Genomic DNA, 21,099 nt, shown 5'->3' on the forward strand with positions numbered 1-21,099 from the left:
GAGCCATTAGATTTGCTCTTAACCATCGCAGTCCAGATTATACTCACAGAATGGAAATCCTTCCATCTCCTATCAGACCACACTTGGTGGGATTGGGTGTCCTATCGTCGAGGTGCTCACACTCTTATTGAAGGAAAGCCATCTACGCCTTCAATCACTAGCAACGTACGGCATTCTTTGGATAATCACATGGATGTGTCTGCTCGGGGTTTGGTAGCTCAACATCCTGTTGGGTCCCTCTCTTGAACTTCTCATCATATGTGTCCCATTGCACCCTCCTCCCCCCTAATATCCTTTCCTCCTCCTGTCCTACTCTTTTTCTCTCTCATCTTGTTTAATCCCCCTGCTGATAGCCTCTATTTACCAAGTTATGCCCGATTTACCACACGTGACTTTGCTGTGCTATATGGTGGACTTTCACCTGACCCCTTTTCCTTGGGGTGATATTTACTATTTGATGATTTTGAAACACCTACTGTCTGTCCAGACATGTATATGGTCATCTTTACATGATGCATTTTAAACCATTAGCATCCTAAGTTTAGGTACTGTTTGTCACGTAACTCTTTTTAACTTCTTAACGTTTTACATGTACGCATCAATTTTTTATATTTATGTATCGCTGTTGCTTTGAAACTGAATTTCTTTTTTCCAAATACAATCAAATATTTGAACACAAAAAAGGTTATGGTTTGAGTGAAAGTGGTTTTAGGGCATCACCAGTGTGGTTATTTTTTGTGTCTTCTATTTTTTTTATAGTATTGTTGGCGGTACCAGTGGACCACAGAGAGAAAAATGACTGACATTCTACGGGCAGAAATAGGAGTGACTGCTGCTTGAGAGGTCAGTCCAACCGGATACTCATTTGCATCATTTGTGACATTAGAACTCTCCGCTGCCTTCTCGGTCCGACATCCCACCCAACCCACCCACCCGAGTTTGTACTTATGGTTATGGAAGGTGAGCGTTTCCATTGAAAAGCCACTGCTCCACTTATAACTTTGACACTGTTTGGCAAGTCTGCAATAAACATTCAATAAAAAGCAAATCCATGTATGTTTTGTGTGGCAAGTTGTGGGCGGATCCGACCAGGTGGAAATTATAAGTGTGGGGGTCACAAAATAGCATTTCCCATTTTAATTCCCACTTGAATTTTGTTTCTCTCTTACAGAAAGCAATTGCACCAACCTTGGTCTAAAACTAGAACTTTGCCTAGTTGCTTGATAACTCCATTCAGTAGATTTTGAGAGAAGAGTTACAAAGTGTTGAGTAGCTCATTGATTTGTGAGATGAGCCTGCATTTGATTGAGTTAATATATCCGTATACACCATTCGAGAGTCCTACGGTGTGTCCCGATTTAATGACTGGTATTACGCCCTGATGATGACCTCCTAAAAAGCATTTGTACCCTTCAGGACTGCCTGAGGTCAAAACGCGTTTGCAGCAACTTGAACGATGGGGAGCATTTTTCGCGTATAGATTCAAAGATCGCCGTTTCATTTGGAAATCCAAAAATTAACTAAATAATGGTTTTCAAACCGGATAATGACATCATGTAAAATTGTTTACTAATCCTCATGTTATAACAGGGGAACACATTGGTTGGTTTGAGCATTAATTTGGATTTGTTACATCTAGTTTGTATATTAAACAAAACATTCTGTTCTTTAATGATGGTGTGCCCTTAGGTGTTGCTATTTATTGGTGTACATTATGTGCGGTCATAAGCATTGTAATTGGTGCACAAGTCATGCTTTTCATGACTTTTGTACACGTCGTGGTCTGTAAAATTTAGTGGTTTTCGGTTTTAAGTCTTAACCATAACTATACTTAAATTGTGGTTCCCAAGTGAATTTCAGAGTTTTTTTTAAACCTATATTAATGGCTGGCATCCAGTCAAAACTATAGCTTCATTTTAACTGTGGTTTTTATCAGTGAATGTCTGTTTATTTTATGATATACTCTATCTAACTCTCACCCCCTCCTTGAATGAAATGTATCCATGTTCAATGGAGGCTTGGCCCCAAGACCTTTGGGGTCAGGCCTACCTCTAACCCATTTCTGAAAACCAACCACCGTTGTGCATCAACTTTTCCCTAGCACGGTGGGAGTGGTCAAACCTACAGTGGCGTCCAAACCCTGTTGGTGGCCTTGCACAGATTAGGAGTTAATTTAGGAAAGCTCTTTCATTAAGTTTTGTGCGTGGCTCTCAAAAGAACCTTTTTTTTGAGGGTTTGGGGTTTTTGTGTTTTTACTGAACTTTCGAGCAAGCGTGGTGGCAAATGGAGACTTATGAACTTTTTTCATGCAACATAAGTAAGGCTCCCTGTTTTCCATTTTTACTGATTACAGATAAATACAGCCAGTAAAATAAATGTTTTCTGTCTATATTTATTTTTAGATGTGGATAAAAACGGAAATTGGGTTGCTTTTTTTGTACTTCTAAATACTGTCTGACATGACTGCCAGGCAAATAGCTGTGTGGATTGATAGCTAAGGGGGATAAAAAAGAAAGGAATTTTAGCAAACAGGCTTTAATGGCAGTACATATGCAAAGGTTGAAATTTGCATATTTCCATATAAGTACATTGATTTATCTTCTGCGTGTGTTTACAGCATTGAAACCTGGCAGACATTTAAGCATGATTGCATATTTGTTGGTTAAATAAATGTGGAAATGCACTCATTTCAGCTTCATTTTTTAACAAAAGCTAAAATAAATATGGATAAATACAGATAAAATTAGCAAATAAATATGGATAAATTCAGATGGAAATGTAAATAAAATAAATACTATACAACCGGGAGCCTTAAACATACGGCAGTGATTTTTAAGACCAGAAGAGAAGGCTCCAGCTCCATCATCTGCTTCTGGAGAGGTAGGTGTGTGCTAGGTAGAGTGAGTTACTGGACAAGGGTACCCTTGTTGGGGAGTTCTTTACTCCTCCAACAGGAGTAAAAACTGAAAGTGAAGCTGTTCACCTACAAACTTTGAGACCAGATATAAGAAGGGGACAGAAATGGTATGCGGTACTGCTTTTGCACTTTGACCATGAATTAACACCTGAAGTCAAAACATGAACAAAGGGCCATTGAAGTCCAGTGGGAGCAGCAAGACAAACCTAAACACCTTAAACAAAGGAAACCGCAACACAGCAAACGATTCCTGCGTATGTGCTGAATCGAGCAGAGCAAAAGAACAATCCAGTCTCTAAAATCACTGCCTTATGTTTATTTTCCATGGCTATCTACCTCTTTGTCCCAACCCCATCTCTCTCTGTCCTCTGTTATGTTGCCCTTCCTCTCCATCGTTTTCCCAGTCCTTTTTCTCTCTGCCCTGTTCTGTACTGCTCTTGCTGTCTCTTTGTCCCACTCCCATCTCTCTATGTTCTCTGTTGCTTTTTCTCTCTCTCTATCCTGTTCTTGGTTGCGCTCTCTCTCTCTGTCTTTCCTGTTCTCTGTTGCTGTTTCTCTGTTTCTCTCCCTCTCTCTCTCCCTCTTCTGTTGCTCTTGATCTCTCTCTCCCCCTTTGCCAAGCTCTCAACTCTTTCTCTCTCCGGTTCTCTGTTGCTCTTGATCTCTTTCGCTTTGTCCCACTCCCATCTCTCGCTCCTGTTCTCTGTTGCTCTCTCTCCCTCTCCTGTTCTGTTGCGCTCTCTCTTTCCTGCTCTGTTGCTCTCTTTCTCTGTCTCTCCTGTTCACTATTGCTTTCTCCTTGTCTCTCTCACTCCTGCTCTCTGTTGCTTTCTCTCTCTCTCTCTCTCTCCTTTTCTCTGCTGTTGCCTCCCTCTTTCTCGTTCTCTGTTCCTCTTTCGCTCTTTGCTGCTCTGTTGCTCTCCCTCTTTGTCTCTCTCGCTCCTGTTCTTTACTGCTCTTTCTTTGTCTCTCTCCCTCCTGTTCTCTGTTGTGCTCTCCCTCTCTCTCTCTTTTTCAGTCTCGTTCTCTGTTCCTCTTTCTCTCTTTGCTGCTCTGTTGCTGTCCCTCTGTCTCTCTCTCTCTCCTGTTCTTTACTGCTCTTTCTTTGTCTCTCTCCCTCTTGTTCTCTGTTGTGCTCTCCCTCTCTCTCTCTTTTTCAGTCTCGTTCTCTGTTCCTCTTTCTCTCTTTGCTGCTCTGTTGCTCTCCCTCTTTGTGCCTCTCTCTCTCTCCTGTTCTTTACTGCTCTTTCTTTGTCTCTCTCCCTCTTGTTCTCTGTTGTGCTCTCCCTCTCTCTCTCTTTTTCTGTCTCGTTCTCTGTTCCTCTTTCTCTCTTTGCTGCTCTGTTGCTCTCCCTCTTTGTCTCTCTCTCTCTCTCTCTCTCCTGTTCTTTACTGCTCTTTCTTTGTCTCTCTCCTTCCTGTTCTCTTTTGCTCTCCCTCTCTCTCTTCCCTGTTCTGTTGCTCTGTCTCTCGCTCTTATTCTGTGTTGCTCTCTCTCTCCTGTTCTCTGTTGCTCTTTCTCGGGTTCTCTCCCTCTCTCACACTCCTCCCTCCTGTTCTCTCTGTCTCATTTTAAGTCTAGGCCTATGACCACCATGGACTCCGAAACCGTCAGTGCAGAGTATCACGCCTGGATTGACTGGGTAGTAAACTCCTTAGTACCCTTAGAAGTAGGAAGGGGTCGTAGGGGCTTGCCATCTGATCCTTGGTTCTCCGAGGAATGTAGGCTTGAAAAACAGCTTTGTTGCTGTCAGGAAGATCGTTGGAGACAGAACTATGCCAATTCTGACAAAATAACCTTTGAGAAATGTATTATGAATTACAAAGAGATGATCATTAAAGCTAAAAGCAACTACTGTACAGATAAAATCAACAAACAATGACCCTTGGGAATTATTTACCACGGTTCATAAACGAACCAGACTGCCTGATAAAACAAAATCCAGCTATTGTTCAAACCTTGTGGAACACCATAGCGTCCTACTTGCAACAAAAAGTTAGCGACATATATGACGCTTTCTCCATGAATCAAAACTCTGACAGTAGGACCCTAGCTCTCGGCGACCCTGGCAGTACCCTGCCCATTGCTGACAGCTGTGCCAGGTTTTGCCAGTCTCCTCCGGTGAACCCGGCTGACATTCATTCCATCACATTATCTGCCGCCCCATACATTAACTATGAGCAGGTTGTCAAACTTCTCCGTACTTGCAAGTCGGGCTCCCCAGCTGACCCCTGCCCAGCTAACATCATACACTTGGCCCCTGAGATAGTTGCACAACATCTGACCTGTGTCTTTAATCTCATTTTAAAGTCTGGCGTATTTCCAATGTCCATCCTCCCGCTCTTAACATTACCCAGTCCAGATATTGGGGATCCCAGCAGCTATCGCCCTAATTCCCATCTCCCACTGCCCGCTGTAATCATTGAAAAACTGACCAATCAAAAACTGACGGCTTCATCAACAGCAATGATCTCTGGGACGCAACTCGGTCTGGTTTTAGGAGTAAGGACAGTGCGGAGCTGGCCCTGATTGCCGCCACGGAGGAGATCAGATGTGCAGTAGACGGAGGAGGCAACGCTGCCAGTGGCGTAACGATAATTGAGGGGGCCCCCCTGCAAGGTACGTGGAGGGGCCCCTCCTGACTCTATCAAGAGCTCCCCAGCCGAAGTGCAGTGCTGAGGGGGCCCCCTGGAGCTTGGGGTCCCCCCGCACTGCGGGGTATGCGGGGGCCTGTGCTACACCCCTGAACGCTGCGCGCATTCTTTTAGACTCTCTGCAGCGTTGGACACTGTCCACCACTGCTGATTGAGTAATAGTCTCTATAGCTTAGGTATTTTGTAACTGAGAGACAGCAATCCGTGGAATTTGATGACTTTCAATCCCCCCCTTTCATCTACCCTGTGGTGTTCCACAGGGTTCTTCACCCGTCCTTCACTCTTTAATTTGCAGACGACATCCAAATTGTCATTTCAGTAACTAGTAACATCCAGGGCACGGCAGCCAGGTTTCATAACTGCAACACAACAGGCGCATAAGTGGATTCTGGACAATTGTCTGAAATTGACCTCAGGAAAGATTGAAGTCCTGCTTTTAGGGTCAGCGGTATCCTTCTGGTCGCCCGATTGGTGGCCTCAGGAACTCGAGTCTCCCTACCCCAGCAAGCAAAGCAGAGAACCTGGGAGTAACCTTTGAGGCAGCCCTAGCTTTGAAACCTCGAATCAACGCTATCACTTCCTCCGCCTTTGACACGTTAAAAATGATAAGGAAACACTTCCGTATATGCCTCAGGATCTCCACAAACAGCTGTCTCCGCTCCAATCACTTCCAGGCTAGACTACTGTAACGCTCTCTTGATTAATCTACAGAGAGGTCTTCTTAACTAGTAACAAGTTCTTCAGAGTGCAGCAGTGCGACTACTGGCGGAACCCCCAGATATCCATCTGCTAAACCAGCTCTGCACCGGCTACTCCTGAAACAACGTTCAGATTTCAGAGCCCTCTGTGTTGCCTTTAGGGCGTTACACAATTCTGGACCCCTGTATTTGTGATATAAGTTTTGCTGGTACACCCCGCAAAGAAATCTTCCATCTGCCAAAGCAAATCTGGTTGAAATCCCAAGATTTCGGCTGTCTAGATGGAGAGGTAGTAGTTTAATTTATTCAACTTCGAACCTATGGAACACCCTACCCACCCACCCAAAGAACGCTTCAGAACTGGCTTTCAGCCCCCCCAACGGTCATTTTTTAGGTCTCGCTGAGTCAGCGCATGCGCTGCTCTGCGAGACATTTAGTGTGTGGATTTTCAAAGTGCTGCCACAGGCTTTTGGTGGCCTAAAGCTTGTGTGCACGCCCGCGTGCACGAGCGCAGCCGCCCTCTGTCTTTCGATCGCTTCGCTCACCGTGCTTGATCGCGATCACTTTCACTTTCGAGCATTTCCGAGCAGCACTTTCTCCACCCCATCCTCCCAAAAGCATAACAAAACAACACGCCTCCCAAAAACCCGAGTGAAGTAACAACCCTCGCTTGAATTATTAACTCATTGCAATCAGCACTTGAAAAGAAACAATACTGTTCTTCCGACTGCAGGTCGGATGATTAACTCGGGGGCTACCTTTCCCCCACAGTGACCTGCGTGAATAGTGATGGGTTACAGCATTAACCGCCCTTGCTTTGTGCTCACCGCAAAACCTTAAATGGAGCACAAACAAGTGTCAGCGACCTGAAGTAAACATAGGTTTCACGCTGCAAAACAGTTGACAAAAGTCCAGATTAAGAAGGATCAGATTTATTTAATTAAGATGAGATCTTACCTACTGTACTCCTTATTTTTTCATCTAACCACATGCACAAAAAGATGGCATTTTATTTGCTTCTCTCGTATTGTTGACATGTACCCGAAAATGCTCTTAATACAGCAGAAATCCATTACAACCCCAGGTAGCACCCTACATGTTTTAGGTTTACGTGACATTTTGAACAGTGACCCCTCCCCTTTGTTTACATCACTCGCCAGGTACTTTCCTCCCTTGGTACCCGCCGAAGTATCTTCTGGGAGGGAAGCATTACGTCACCGTGCATGCGTCAACTGCTGAGTGCCAGTGACAGAAGCTGTAGCGCGAGGCTGGTTGCGCTCGGCCCTCCAGGCCACCGCCCTCCAGCCCACCGCCGGGAATGATCCAATTGGCTACCTAAGATAAATACTCTGCTCGCCCGCCGTGCCCTCCTGCCCCGGCCCACAGCCTCCGGGAGCCATGGAGCCGGAATTCCACGACATCGACTCGGACAACCGCTAGAACCCGGTTTATGGGGTAAAAGTGTGCGTGAACTGATGGGTGTAGGATCCCGTAGTCCACCTGTCCCACTCCCAGCTCCTTCTCAGTCGTAGACTCGCATCATCGTCTGCGCATGCGCGGTCCCTGTGTAGTGCGATAGTTGTAAAAAGTATATAAAGTGCTTGTGGTGCTCATGCCTCGACGATTGGGGGCGCAACTGGACCCATCGTCGGGACAGTAGAGTCCACAGATAGCTTTCGGAACAACTATTACCACAGTTCCTCCCATAGGTAGCTCCTACAGCAACTCAAACTTGCTTATTAGGCCCTCGACCTTCATTTTGCTCTTCTTTTCCTATTAATTTCCATAAAATGTCAAACTTTTCCTTTTGACCGTCTAAAATAATTTTGTATTCTGTGCTGCAAAGAAAAAAAACAATATGCTTGCCTTTTAACGAGAATATTAAAGCTTTACAAAGTTTGCCTCATGGCAACTGTACAAGTTCACCCTGCTTCTTAACCCAGTAGCTGCCCCTTGCCCTCGCTGCCTCCCATGATGCCCTCTCCCATGCCTTCTCCGTCTCCCTTTATAGTCTTCCTGCCGCTTACTCCCCCTCGACTCGGTAGTACCTTTTTATTGGCCTAAAAACTGCGGTCAAAAGACCCCCCTGTACTACTCTCCGGACACGGTTCCCCGTTCTATGGTTTAACCAGCTGCGGTGCCCCTTCACCTCCTTGCCCGCTGATTGCAAGTAGTTGATCAGTCATAATCACTCCATATCCCTGATTGGTCATTTGAACTATGCATTCCCACCGTACCACCACATTTGTATAGTTTCGCGCTCAACAGTGAGTCTTCCCCCCGCTACCATCTCCCACAAACCCCTAATCTTCACTCTTCCGCATATATGCCAAGGCTCCCGACTAAGAAGGTTTACCCCACTGTTTATCCAAACCTTTCACTACGGCTTGTTTTTTTTTGTACTTTTCGATGTCTGATGTTTGATTTGTATGTTCACGGCGCACTCCGGCTACTTACAAGTTCTGTGATTGAACCCCGTCTTACATAGCATGGTTCTCCTTTGCATTTGGGCTCATGTTGAAGAACTAATCTCAATTACATCTCATGACAGTCCAGTCTTTCTTCCATCTTATTTACTACTTACCCTTGACAGCTGTGACTGGTCTGGAGACGGAGAGTCGTTCAGTCCCACTATGTTCGTAACGATGCAACATTTTACTTTTTTTAATCCAATCGACTAGTGTCCCCCCCCCCCCCCATGAGGATGATGGAGGGGTTGCGAATATCGATGACAGCACCCCAGGCTACTTGGGATAATTTCCGTTTTAAGGCAAAATAGGTTCAAAAGAATGGAGGTGATGTTTATTTATGGCTGTGGCCCCACAGGAGGCTGGCGGTCAGTGACTCCCACACAGTGTATGGGTGGTAAATGATGCGACTCGCACATTAAGGAAAGCCAAGATCGGTGTTTTAAAATAAATGGCTTACAGTGAGCACAAAAGTATGGATTCCTTCAGAAACAAGCATTGGCATAGCCAATAGGTCTCGCTTTTGGGACCTTATACGTTTTTAGCCATGCAACAGTTGATGTTGTTGTACCAATGATATTGTGCTGCATAACTAAATACTTATAAGGTCCCAAAGGCGAGACCTATTGGCTATGCCAATGCTTGTTATAAATATCCATGTACCAGCTGTTCTCTTCATTGTTCTCTTTTCTTTCAGTGCATTTGGGGTTGTAGCGCCTAGACTCTCTCGGGCATTAGTTCGTGCTGTATAAATCTAAAATCAATTCTCTCCTGTTCTCTGTTGCTCTTTTCCTCTCTCTCCTGTTCTCTGTTGCTCTTTTCCTCTCTCTTTTGTTCTCTGTTGCCCTTTTCCTCCCTCTCCTGTTCTCTGTTGCTCTTTTCCTCTCTCTCCTGTTCTCTGTTGCCCTTTTCCTCTCTCTCCTGTTCTCTGTTGCCCTTTTCCTCTCTCTCCTGTTCTCTGTTGCTCTTTCCCCCTCTCTCCTGTTCTCTGTTGCCCTTTTCCTCTCTCTCCTGTTCTCTGTTGCTCTTTCCCCCTCTCTCCTGTTCTCTGTTGCTCTTTTCCTCTCTCCTCCTGTTCTCTGTTGCCCTTTTCCTCTCTCTCCTGTTCTCTGTTGCTCTTTTCCTCTCTCTCCTGTTCTCTGTTGCCCTTTTCCTCTCTCTCCTGTTCTCTGTTGCTCTTTCCCCCTCTCTCCTGTTCTCTGTTGCTCTTTTCCTCTCTCTCCTGTTCTCTGTTGCTCTTTTCCTCTCTCTCCTGTTCTCTGTTGCCCTTTTCCTCTCTCTCCTGTTCTCTGTTGCTCTTTCCCCCTCTCTCCTGTTCTCTGTTGCTCTTTTCCTCTCTCTCCTGTTCTCTGTTGCCCTTTTCCTCTCTCTCCTGTTCTCTGTTGCCCTTTTCCTCTCTCTCCTGTTCTCTGTTGCCCTTTCCCTTTCTCTCCTGTTCTCTGTTGCCCTTTCCCTCTCTCTCCTGTTCTCTGTTGCCCTTTTCCTCTCTCTCCTGTTCTCTGTTGCTCTTTTCCTCTCTCTTTTGTTCTCTGTTGCCCTTTTCCTCTCTCTCCTGTTCTCTGTTGCTCTTTTCCTCTCTCTCCTGTTCTCTGTTGCTCTTTTCCTCTCTCTCCTGTTCAATGTTGCTCTTTCCCTCTCTCCTCTCTTGCTCTTTCCCTCTCTCCTCTTATGCTCTTTTTCTCTCTCTCCTGTTCTCTGTTGCTCTTGGTCTCTCGCCCTTACTCTCAGTCTCTCTTCTCCTCTTAAGCTCCCTCCCTCTCTCTCTTTCTCGCTCTCTCTCTCTCTCTCTTTAGTCTCCCTCTCTCCCTTTTGTTGTCACTCTCTCTCTCTGCCTCTTCTCCCTCGGTGTCTGTCTCCGCCCCTCCCCCTCCCTTTGTCCCTGAGCTCCGTGTAATACTCTAATGCTTTCTTGGCAGGAGGTGCCTAGAAGTCTTGCCAATGTGGTCTCATTAATGCAAGAGCCAGGACCAGGCTCACTGTCCCATCACAAGTTCCTGTGCCCTTAGCCCCTCCCCCTCTCTCCTCCTTGCCACGGCTGTGGATGGATGGACACATCCGGTCCTGATTACCGGGCAGCGGGGGGGGGGGGGGCGGGGGGGCTCGGGTCCCTCTACCATCAGTGCCCGTTGTTTCTGGGGAGGGGAGCGCTGGAACCGAATTACCGCGTGGCCCCACAACTAGTCTCTTCTCTCCCTCCTCTACCCTTCCACCCTGACTCCCTCCACCCGCCCCACAGGGAGCCTCTGCTCCCACTCAACAGCCTGTCAGGGAAGGGGCAAGAGAGGCCGTTGAATCCCTCAGAGGAGGGGGCGCCTGGGGGATTCTGTGAATAGAGTCCTCTCCGTTCCAAGGGGGCTAGACTCGTGACCGGCTGAACTCCAAGTGCAGACTCTGGCTGGCGATAGCAGTTCCGGGAGCTGGGAATGTCAGTAAAGAATTCCCCTCGCTCATAACCAGTGCCTTACTATGAACAGAATTCAGTTATTCCTCATCTGATTTTCCCTTTTTTTACCCTTCTTTCCTTCCTCCTAATTTGTTTCTTCATTATTGTTTCTTTCTTCCTTGATTTTTTTTCACTTCCTCTAGTTTTCATGTTTTTTTTCTTTTGCACTTTCTCTCTTCATTTGCTGCATTTATCTTCCTACCACAGCCCATCTTTCCTTTTTCTTCTCCTAATACTTTTTCTTTTCTTTATTCTGTTTGTACCTTTCTTTATCATCGTTTTATTTTTTACTGCTATTTTTCCTTTTTTTGTCGTCTGCTTTTCTTGTTCAGACTTTGACTTGCTGTATTCCTTCTCACACCTTTCTCGCTGCCACTCTCTCTCCTTTGAGGTCGCCTTTTGGGCATCCGAGCCTCTAGCAGTTCCCTGGCACAACGGAGTAATGTTTTGATGCTCGACCTTGGGAGACGTAACACTGACCAACAAACTCCCGGAGTCCACTGCCTCTGGCCAGATACTAAACTTCTCAACAACCATGACACTTCCAGTTTTGGGGCGAGACACTGGTTGGTTTATTTTGTTCTTTGGAAGTAGTCTTCCTCCTTGGGACCCCCGAATGTTCCTTGCTTGTACTTTGTCCACAGAGGTGATGTCCCTCTGTCCGAGTGGTGGCACTAAAACCGTGGACCCCTGTTTGGTTATTTCACCCCTCAGCCATCTCCTCATTGGTGGATCTCTGGGCTCCAGTGCTGTTCTTGGCCGCCCGGTGTTCTCCATCTCCTTCTGCTCCGCTCTCCGTGGCTTGTCGTGTTTTCCTCATGGGTGAATCGGAGCCTTAGTCGAATCTGTGAGAGTTTTATTTCCATTGTTTGCCTCTGTGTTCCGCCCCTTGGTTTCAGCACTTGATCTTGGTGTATGTTCTCAAAGGATTCTTTCTGTGGTATTTTTGTCACATTATTAAGCTTTAAGTTTATTCAGTGATTTAGGATGTCACTTGTGGTCCTTCGAGGATGGACATAGCGTCTGCTCTTTGCCTCCCGTTGGGTCCATCATGACCTGGTCAGCCCAGAAAGGAGTGAAATAGCATGAGATCTCGTTCTCAGTGACTGCCACTTCCAACGGATCCCAATAAGTAGCTACTTACAGTGGATCCCAGTCAACTGAATCCCAAACCATGGCGACCCAGACTGGATCACAATCAATGGTGACCCAGACTGGATCACAATCAATGGCCACTCACGTTGGACCTCAGTCAATACCAACTTGTAGTAAATCGCAGACAACAGCCACTCGTACTGAATCAGAGTCCACAAGCACTCATGCTGGATCCAAGCACCTGCCATTCATGATGAATCCGAGCGCTGGTCACTCGTGTTGGATCCTAATCAATGCCTACTGGCTACTCCTTGTCGACCACTTGATTTCCTTCAAGGTACATTTGCTCCAGACCCGCTTCGACGTCCTGGTTACCTCCAAGCTGTGTTAGGTTTGTAGGAGAGGGTGGATCGTCCTGAGAGTTGATAGCCGGGACTTGGAGCCTTATATTGCTGTGTTTGAGAGTTGAGGGATCGCCAGCCTCTAAGATGATTCTCAGATTTTTAACTTACTGACAAGTGATAGGCACAGCTCGACGACTGATGGCCCATTAATGGGACAGGCACCTGGAGAATAGCGCCTTTCCATAAGGAGTTCAGTTTTAGGACCCTTTAGGCAGAGGAATCTGTCTCTCACCCGTCCGTGTATGTGCGTGAAGCATTTGGCAATGTTTGGATCCAGACCCCAGGCCCTCTGCAGACCGGTGAGATTCTGAGCATCATATGTGGCCATCTACATACATTTGAAAATAGACTTGGTAGTTAGTCACTACTTGTGTAAGTCAGTGCATAATACGCGCTGAACTGCGATTATGACAAGAATGAATCTCGTAGCTCATCATGAGTCACCTCACATATCGGAAACAGCGCAGGCCCAGTCAGGGCCAGTGACCCCCATCTGTGAGGAAGGACTGTCTCCATCCCAAAGCCGCGCCCGCGACACCTGCACATTCACCGGGTCTTTTCATAACAATGATGTGATTCTCCTGGCCCTTTCCACCCAGAGGTGTACAGGTATGAGGGTACCTCGCTGTTCCAGTGTTGGCGAGAAAGGCTTTGCTTCCTCTCACTGACCCGCATCTTCACCGATGCTCGTGAAGAGTGGGGTTCGGTCCCCAGGTGCCTGAAGCCGCTCTGTGACGTCTTACTGTAGAATTTCCCCGAATTAATGGAGATGGGAGATCCCTTGGCAGGTGGATGGAACGGGTCTGCTGTGCGGGTCTGCTGTACAGGTCTAATGTTGGTCTCTTCGGAAATGGGGTGATGACGACATGTTTCAATGCCACTGGAGCAGTAACCTCTGGAAGTGTTTGTGGGAAGTTTTCAAGTGTCCCAGGTCACTAAGGGGTTACAGGGCTCAGATTCTAACCATGAAAGCCTCAGAGCCATGGTGGGCTGAGGCGTTACCTGACTGATAAACCCAATACCGAGCCCCAAGAACACTTCTAGGAGACGACCTTCGAGTTAGCAAAGTCGAGTAGTCGAAGGCTTACTCGGGGAGGTACTGGAGGGTTTGACACTCTACTCCAATAAACCAGCCAATAGCAACCAATAAATCAATGTCCAGGGATTGATTTGTCTTTCAAGAGCAAGTACTTTATGTATGTATGGATGCATGGATGTCTGTATATGGTATTTGTATAGCACAAACCTAACTAAAAAGCACCCCCGTGTTGCTACCCCACCCTCTGTTTTGCTTCTCCCACCCTCCATGATTCCACCCTCTGTGTTGCTTCTCCCACCCTCCTGTTTCTTTCCTACCCTCCATGATTCCACCCTCTGTGTTGCTTCTCCCACCCTCCATGATTCCACCCTCTGTGTTGCTTCTCCCACCCTCCTGTTCCTTTCCCACCCTCCATGATTCCACCCTCTGTGTTGCTTCTCCCACCCTCCTGTTCCTTTCCCACCCTCCATGATTCCACCCTCCTGTTGCTTCTCCCACCCTCCATGAGTCCACCCCCTGTGTTGCTTCTCCCACCCTCCTGTTCCTTTCCCACCCTCCATGATTCCACCCTCTGTGTTGCTTCTCCCACCCTCCTGTTCCTTTCCCACCCTCCATGATTCCACCCTCCTGTTGCTTCTCCCACCTTCCTGTTCCTTTCCCACCCTCCATGATTCCTCCCTCTGTATTGCTTCTCTCACCCTCCTGTTGCTTTCCCACCCTCTATGATTCCATCCTCCTGTTGCTTTCCCACCCTCCATGATTCCACCCTCTGTGTTGTTTCTGCCTCCTGCATTTGTTCCTCCACCTGCTCACCTCACTTTTTTAAATGTTGTTTATCTATCGAACTCGAATCTGTAAACAAAAAGAAACATTCAACGCTTGCATCATTTTGCAGGCATGCGCGTGCTCATCATTTTGCAGGCATGCGCGTGCTCATCATTTTGCAGGCATGCGCGTGCTCATCCTTTTGTAGGCGTGCGCGTGCTCATCATTTTGTATGAGTGCGCGTGGTCGTCATTTTGTAGGAGTGCGCGTGGTCGTCATTTTGTAGGAGTGCGCGTGGTCATCATTTTGTAGGAGTGCGCGTGGTCATCATTTTGTAGGAGTGCGCGTGGTCATCATTTTGTAGGAGTGCGCGTGGTCGTCATTTTGTAGGAGTGCGCGTGGTCGTCATTTTGTAGGAGTGCGCGTGGTCGTCATTTTGTAGGAGTGCGCGTGGTCGTCATTTTGTAGGCGTGCGCGTGGTCGTCATTTTGTAGGCGTGCGCGTGGTCGTCATTTTGTAGGCGTGCGCGTGCTCATCATTTTGTAGGCGTGCGCGTGCTCGTCATTTTGCAGGCGTGCGCGTGCTCGTCATTTTGCAGGCGTGCGCGTGGTCGTCATTTTGTAGGCGTGCTGCATGGTCGTCATTTTGTAGGCGTGCGCGTGCTCATCATTTTGTAAGCGTGCGCGTGCTCATCATTTTGTAGGCGTGCGCGTGCTCGTCATTTTGCAGGCGTGCGCGTGCTCGTCATTTTGCAGGCGTGCGCGTGGTCGTCATTTTGTAGGCGTGCTGCATGGTCGTCATTTTGTAGGCGTGCGCGTGCTCATCATTTTGTAAGCGTGCGCGTGCTCATCATTTTGTAGGCGTGCGCGTGCTCATCATTTTGCAGGCGTGCGCGTGCTCATCATTTTGCAGGCGTGCGCGTGGTCGTCATTTTGTAGGCGTGCGCGTGCTCATCATTTTGCAGGCGTGCGCGTGGTCGTCATTTTGTAGGCGTGCGCGTGGTCCTCATTTTGCAGGCGCACGCACGGTCCTGCATACATCATGCACTGGTTTGTTTCTTGCAGGACGTGTGAGCACGCTGCGTGCACGGATATTTCTGGCGAGGCGTGGATTGCTTTGAGCTACCTCAGGGTATATTTTGAAGTCTTCCCGCTAGTGTGTGGGGGAAGCTGGGCTGGAAGTGGTATTCAAGTGACTCACCCTAGCCAGACTGGGGGGACATTGCAGGTGCAGTAGCCAATGATGCATATTACAGCTTCCTATAAACGGCTGTTGAGCCTCCTACTATCCCGCCCACCGTCCCTCTGGCGCTCGATGGTGCTGCCGATGGTCTTCCAAAAGAAGCACTGATGAGTCGGTGGTACACCCAGCTAACCCGGGCACAGAGGATTAGGATACATCCCGAATGTGCTTCTCTGACCTGCGGGTGGCGATAGCCCCAAACCCCGCCGGGTTCCATCATGTAGCCTCAGGCATTGACTTGGGAGCCGAGGTCACTCCGGCCGAAGCACCTGAAAACAAGCGTAGACAGACGGAACCACCAATCTTTTGTATGACCGCTCTTTGTAAACTGATTTTTCTTAATTTTGTTTGTTCCTACGGGTTTTCAGCTTGAAGTAAACATTGTATTTGATTGACACTCACGCTAGTGATTCTGGGACTCTTAGGTCTCCTCCCCCCTTCGTGGGGACAGCACCAACCAGCACTCTTACTCTTCCTGTGTTGATATTCAGAGGGTAAAGGATCATGGGACGGAGACCGGCGGGGTGTGTTGCTTGGAGACCGGCGGGGTGTGTTGCTTGGAGACCGGCGGGGTGTGTTGGCTGGAGACCGGCGGGGTGTGTTGGCTGGAGACCGGCGGGGTGTGTTGGCTGGAGACCGGCGGGGTGTGTTGGCTGGAGACCGGCGGGGTGTGTTGGCTGGAGACCGGCGGGGTGTGTTCGTGGGTAGGGTCTCTTGTGGGATGGGATGTCCACTTGGGCTCGCCCTGTGTTGATAAATAGAGAGGATAGGACTATGGGACGGAGACCGGCGGGTTGTGTTGGCTGAGTAGGGTGTCTTGTGGGTTGGGATGTCCCCTTGGACACTTCTTGTGTTGATGTACAGAGGGCAAAGGATCATGGGACGGAGACTGGTGGGGTGTTTTCGGTGGGTAGGCTCTCTTGGGGGTTGGGATGTCCACTTGGGCTCTCCTTGTGTTGATATACGGAGGATAAAGGACCATGGGACGGAGACTGGCTGGGTGTGTTAGCTGGAGACCGGCAGGGTGTGTCCGGTTGGTAGGGTCTCTTGTGGGATGTCCACTTGGGCTCGCCCTGTGTTGATAAATAGAGGGGATAGGACTATGGGACGGAGACCGGTGGGTTGTGTTGGCTGAGTAGGGCGTCTTGTGGATTGGGATGTCCACTTGGGCTCTCCTTGTGTTGATATACGGAGGGCGAAGGACCATGGACGGAGACCGGGGGGGCGTGTTCAGTGGGGAGGCTCTCTTGGGGGTCGGCGGGGTGTGTTCAGGGGGGAGGCTCTCTTGGGGGTCAGCAGGGTATGTTCGGTGGGCAGGCTCTCCTGGGGGTCGGCAGGGTGTGTTCGGTGGGCAGGCTCTCTTGGGGGTTGGGATGTCCACTTGGGCTCTTCTTGTGTTGATATACGGAGGGTAAAGGACCATGGACGGAGACCGGCAGGGTGTGTTGGCTGGAGACCGGCGGGGTGTGTTGGCTGGAGACCGGCGGGGTGTGTTGCTTGGAGACTGGCTGGGTGTGTTGCTTGGAGACTGGCGGGGTGTGTTGCTTGGAGACTGGCGGGGTGTGTTGGCTGGAGACCGGCGGGGTGTGTTGCTTGGAGACTGGCGAGGTGTGTTGCTTGGAGACCGGCGGGGTGTGTTCGTGGGTAGGGTCTCTTGTGGGATGGGATGTCCACTTGGGCTCGCCCTGTGTTGACAAATAGAGAGGATAGGACTATAGGACGGAGACCGGCGGGTTGTGTTGGCTGAGTAGGGTGTCTTGTGGGTTGGGATGTCGCCTTGGACTCTTCTTGTGTTGATGTACAGAGGGTAAAGGACCATGGACGGAGACCGGCGGGGTCTGTTTGGTGGGCAGGCTCTATTGGGGGTCGGCAGGGTGTGTTCGGTGGGCATGCTCTTTTGGGGGTTGGGATGTCCACTTGGGCTCTTATTGTGTTGATATACGGAGGGTAAAGGACCATGGACGGAGACCGGCAGGGTGTGTTGGCTGGAGACCGGCAGGGTGTGTTGGCTGGAGACCGGCGGGGTGTGTTGGCTGGAGACCGGCGGGGTGTGTTGGCTGGAGACCGGCGGGGTGTGTTGGCTGGAGACCGGCGGGGTGTGTTGGCTGGAGACCGGCGGGGTGTGTTGGCTGGAGACCGGCGGGGTGTGTTGGCTGGAGACCGGCGGGGTGTGTTGGCTGGAGACCGGCGGGGTGTGTTGGCTGGAGACCGGCGAGGTGTGTTGGCTGGAGACCGGCGGGGTGTGTTGCTTGAAGACTGGCGGGGTGTGTTGGCTGGAGACCGGCGGGGTGTGTTGGCTGGAGACCGGCGGGGTGTGTTGGCTGGAGACCGGCGGGGTGTGTTGGCTGGAGACCGGCGGGGTGTGTTGGCTGGAGACCGGCGGGGTGTGTTGGCTGGAGACCGGCGGGGTGTGTTGGCTGGAGACCGGCGGGGTGTGTTGGCTGGAGACCGGCGGGGTGTGTTGGCTGGAGACCGGCGGGGTGTGTTGGCTGGAGACTGGCGGGGTGTGTTGCTTGAAGACTGGCGGGGTGTGTTGGCTGGAGACCGGCGGGGTGTGTTGGCTGGAGACCGGCGGGGTGTGTTGGCTGGAGACCGGCGGGGTGTGTTGGCTGGAGACCGGCGGGGTGTGTTGGCTGGAGACCGGCGGGGTGTGTTGGCTGGAGACCGGCGGGGTGTGTTGGCTGGAGACCGGCGGGGTGTGTTGGCTGGAGACCGGCGGGGTGTGTTGGCTGGAAGACTGGCGGGGTGTGTTGGCTGGAGACCGGCGGGGTGTGTTGGCTGGAGACCGGCGGGGTGTGTTGGCTGGAGACCGGCGGGGTGTGTTGGCTGGAGACCGGCGGGGTGTGTTGGCTGGAGACCGGCGGGGTGTGTTGGCTGGAGACCGGCGGGGTGTGTTGGCTAGAGACCGGCGGGGTGTGTTGGCTTGAAGACTGGCGGGGTGTGTTGGCTGGAGACCGGCGGGGTGTGTTAGCTGGAGACCGGCGGGGTGTGTTGGCTGGAGACCGGCAGGGTGTGTTGGCTGGAGACCGGCGGGGTGTGTTGGCTGGAGACCGGCGGGGTGGGTTGGCTGGAGACCGGCGGGGTGTGTTGGCTGGAGACCGGCGGGGTGTGTTGGCTAGAGACTGGCGGGGTGTGTTGCTTGAAGACTGGCGGGGTGTGTTGGCTGGAGACCGGCGGGGTGTGTTGGCTGGAGACCGGCGGGGTGTGTTCGTGGGTAGGGTCTCTTGTGGGATGGGATGTCCACTTGGGCTCGCCCTGTGTTGATAAATAGAGAGGATAGGACTATGGGACGGAGACCGGTGGGTTGTGTTGGCTGAGTAGGGTGTCTTGTGGGTTGGGATGTCCCCTTGGACTCTTCTTGTGTTGATGTACAGAGGGCAAAGGATCATGGGACGGAGACTGGTGGGGTGTTTTCGGTGGGTAGGCTCTCTTGGGGGTTGGGATGTCCACTTGGGCTCTCCTTGTGTTGATATACGGAGGGCGAAGGACCATGGACGGAGACCGGGGGGCGTGTTCAGTGGGGAGGCTCTCTTGGGGGTCGGCGGGGTGTGTTCGGTGGGCAGGCTCTCTTGGGGGTTGGGATGTCCACTTGGGCTCTCCTTGTGTTGCGACAGAAGTCCCCGCTGTCTCCTTGACTGGTGCAGCGTCTGGTGAGGTTGGCAGAGGGGATTTCTGAGGAAACCGTTAAGTAAAACATTGCTTTAATTTAAGAACCTTAAAACCTCTTGAGTAAGAGGTTCAGAACTTTCAAAAAGTTGCCTTCTCTGGATGCCCGCGGCATCTGGAGGAGTGCTGGGTGTGGCTCACCTCCCTGAAGGATGGCCTGTCTGGAGACTCTTGGTTAGGTTTCTGTTTGCATCTTAACTCTCTTGAAGCACACGCCTGGCTTTTGGCCTCAGACTGTAACAGCAGATCACAGAGTTTAGCTACGAGGAGCAGAGCGGTCCTGTCTGATCCCCTCCTGATGTTCCCTTCCCAGTGGCGGCTGGTGAATGTTCTAAGTGGTGAGGCGAGAACAAGCATCCTGAATTGCACTGAGCGAGGAACCGACATGAGCCAGTCTCTCTCCCCCATTTGGGACTAGAGAGGCGTCTGGCATTTACCTGCACAGTAGCGCCAGAGGCCACATGTGCTGCACGCCCAGCTTTAAAAGGGCCCCGACTGCGCCGAATGTCTGTCTCTCGCTGATGTGTCTCCTTTGTAGCGCTAGGCTGCCCTTCTCGCCTTGTGGGCACTATAGAATACCGTGTGCATAAATATACTTTATCAATTCAGCCCACTGGCTACAGGCTCAGAGAAGCCAGCACTGGTGTCTGTGGTAGGGCGAGACCCAGGGATGCCAGACTCTGGAGCCCGGGTGAGAAAAGGCAACTTGGCAGAATATTTCTTATGGGATCTGGTAGACAATGCAACAAGCATTGGCACAGGGAGTGTGTGCAGCTCGGTTTGCCAAGGGCCATGCCAGGACAGTCGCTGTGTACAGAGGCATTAAGTGCTCCAAGACCAGCGGCGGGCGAGTGCCACGTCACAGGAAGAGGAATCGTAAAGTTATCACCAGGAAAGGAAAGGCCGAATTGTAGTAGTAAAGCCAGTATCACGGAGCACCACACAGAAAGGGGGTTCAATCGCAAATACAACAGGTGGAACCAGGGTGCGAGTAAGAGACTCTTTACAGAAGCTTCGCCTGGAGGTGACTGCGCTTCTTTATAGCGCAAACGTGACTCGAATATATTAAAGCGCTTTACAGGGGCACCAGGTACGTTACACGCAGTTTCAGACACTGGTAGATTACGTGATCTGCCCAGAATCATAGGCTGTTGCGGCTGCGCCGAGACTAGAACGTCGGCCCGCGGTTCCGAAGTCGCAGCTCTGGCCATTAGGCCACATCTCTACCTGTATGAAATATACACAAGCCTTTCTGTCTTGCTTTATTGCCGCCTGCATTAAAGTAGGTCGTCCTTTCACTTAAAGCTTTATAACTCTGGCTCTAGCTCCGCAAGAGAGTCAATTTAAGTCACTTAGCAGCGTGTCTTCAAACAAGCATTGGAGATGGACTAATGCAAACACGGAGCTTTCACTGGACGTGAGCGATGATGGCGCCACACAGGGCCTCCATGGCCAGTGCCCTCCGAGACTGACGTCCCGTGGCGCCGGTCCTCAGTCTGCTGCAGTCCCTCTGCTGTGATGACTGAGGGCTGTAAAGGTGAGCCCGGGCCTGCCTGTGGGCTGCTGGTCAGAGCCTCGCTTTCGATACAGGCATGCTCACAACGGGGTCAAGCAGCCGGGAGCTGTTCACAGGGCTTCTAGGATCAACACAACACACTTTAAATGTACGCAGATTAGAGGGACGGGTCCCCAGAGCCCTAACAGAAA

The 21,099-nt window shown here is 50.3% G+C and overlaps 1 protein-coding gene across 5 annotated transcripts in view; it reads left to right on the plus strand.

Moving 5' to 3' along the window:
* PLD2 (phospholipase D2) overlaps positions 1–21,099 on the plus strand; it is a 495,902-nt gene that overhangs the window by 191,184 nt on the left and 283,619 nt on the right. For 2 of the 5 annotated variants that reach the window (XM_085638423.1, XM_085638425.1), the window contains exon 2: positions 760–960. The exons of 1 other annotated variant lie outside the window; for it this stretch is intronic. The gene's annotated coding sequence lies outside the window, so the exon portion shown is untranslated. The remainder of the gene's footprint in view (positions 1–759; positions 961–21,099) is intronic. 2 more of the 5 variants (XM_085638422.1, XM_085638424.1) reach the window with 1 other exon arrangement.

This window comes from Triturus cristatus, chromosome 12, assembly GCF_964204655.1.
Source record: "Triturus cristatus chromosome 12, aTriCri1.1, whole genome shotgun sequence".
NCBI lineage: Eukaryota > Metazoa > Chordata > Amphibia > Caudata > Salamandridae > Triturus > Triturus cristatus.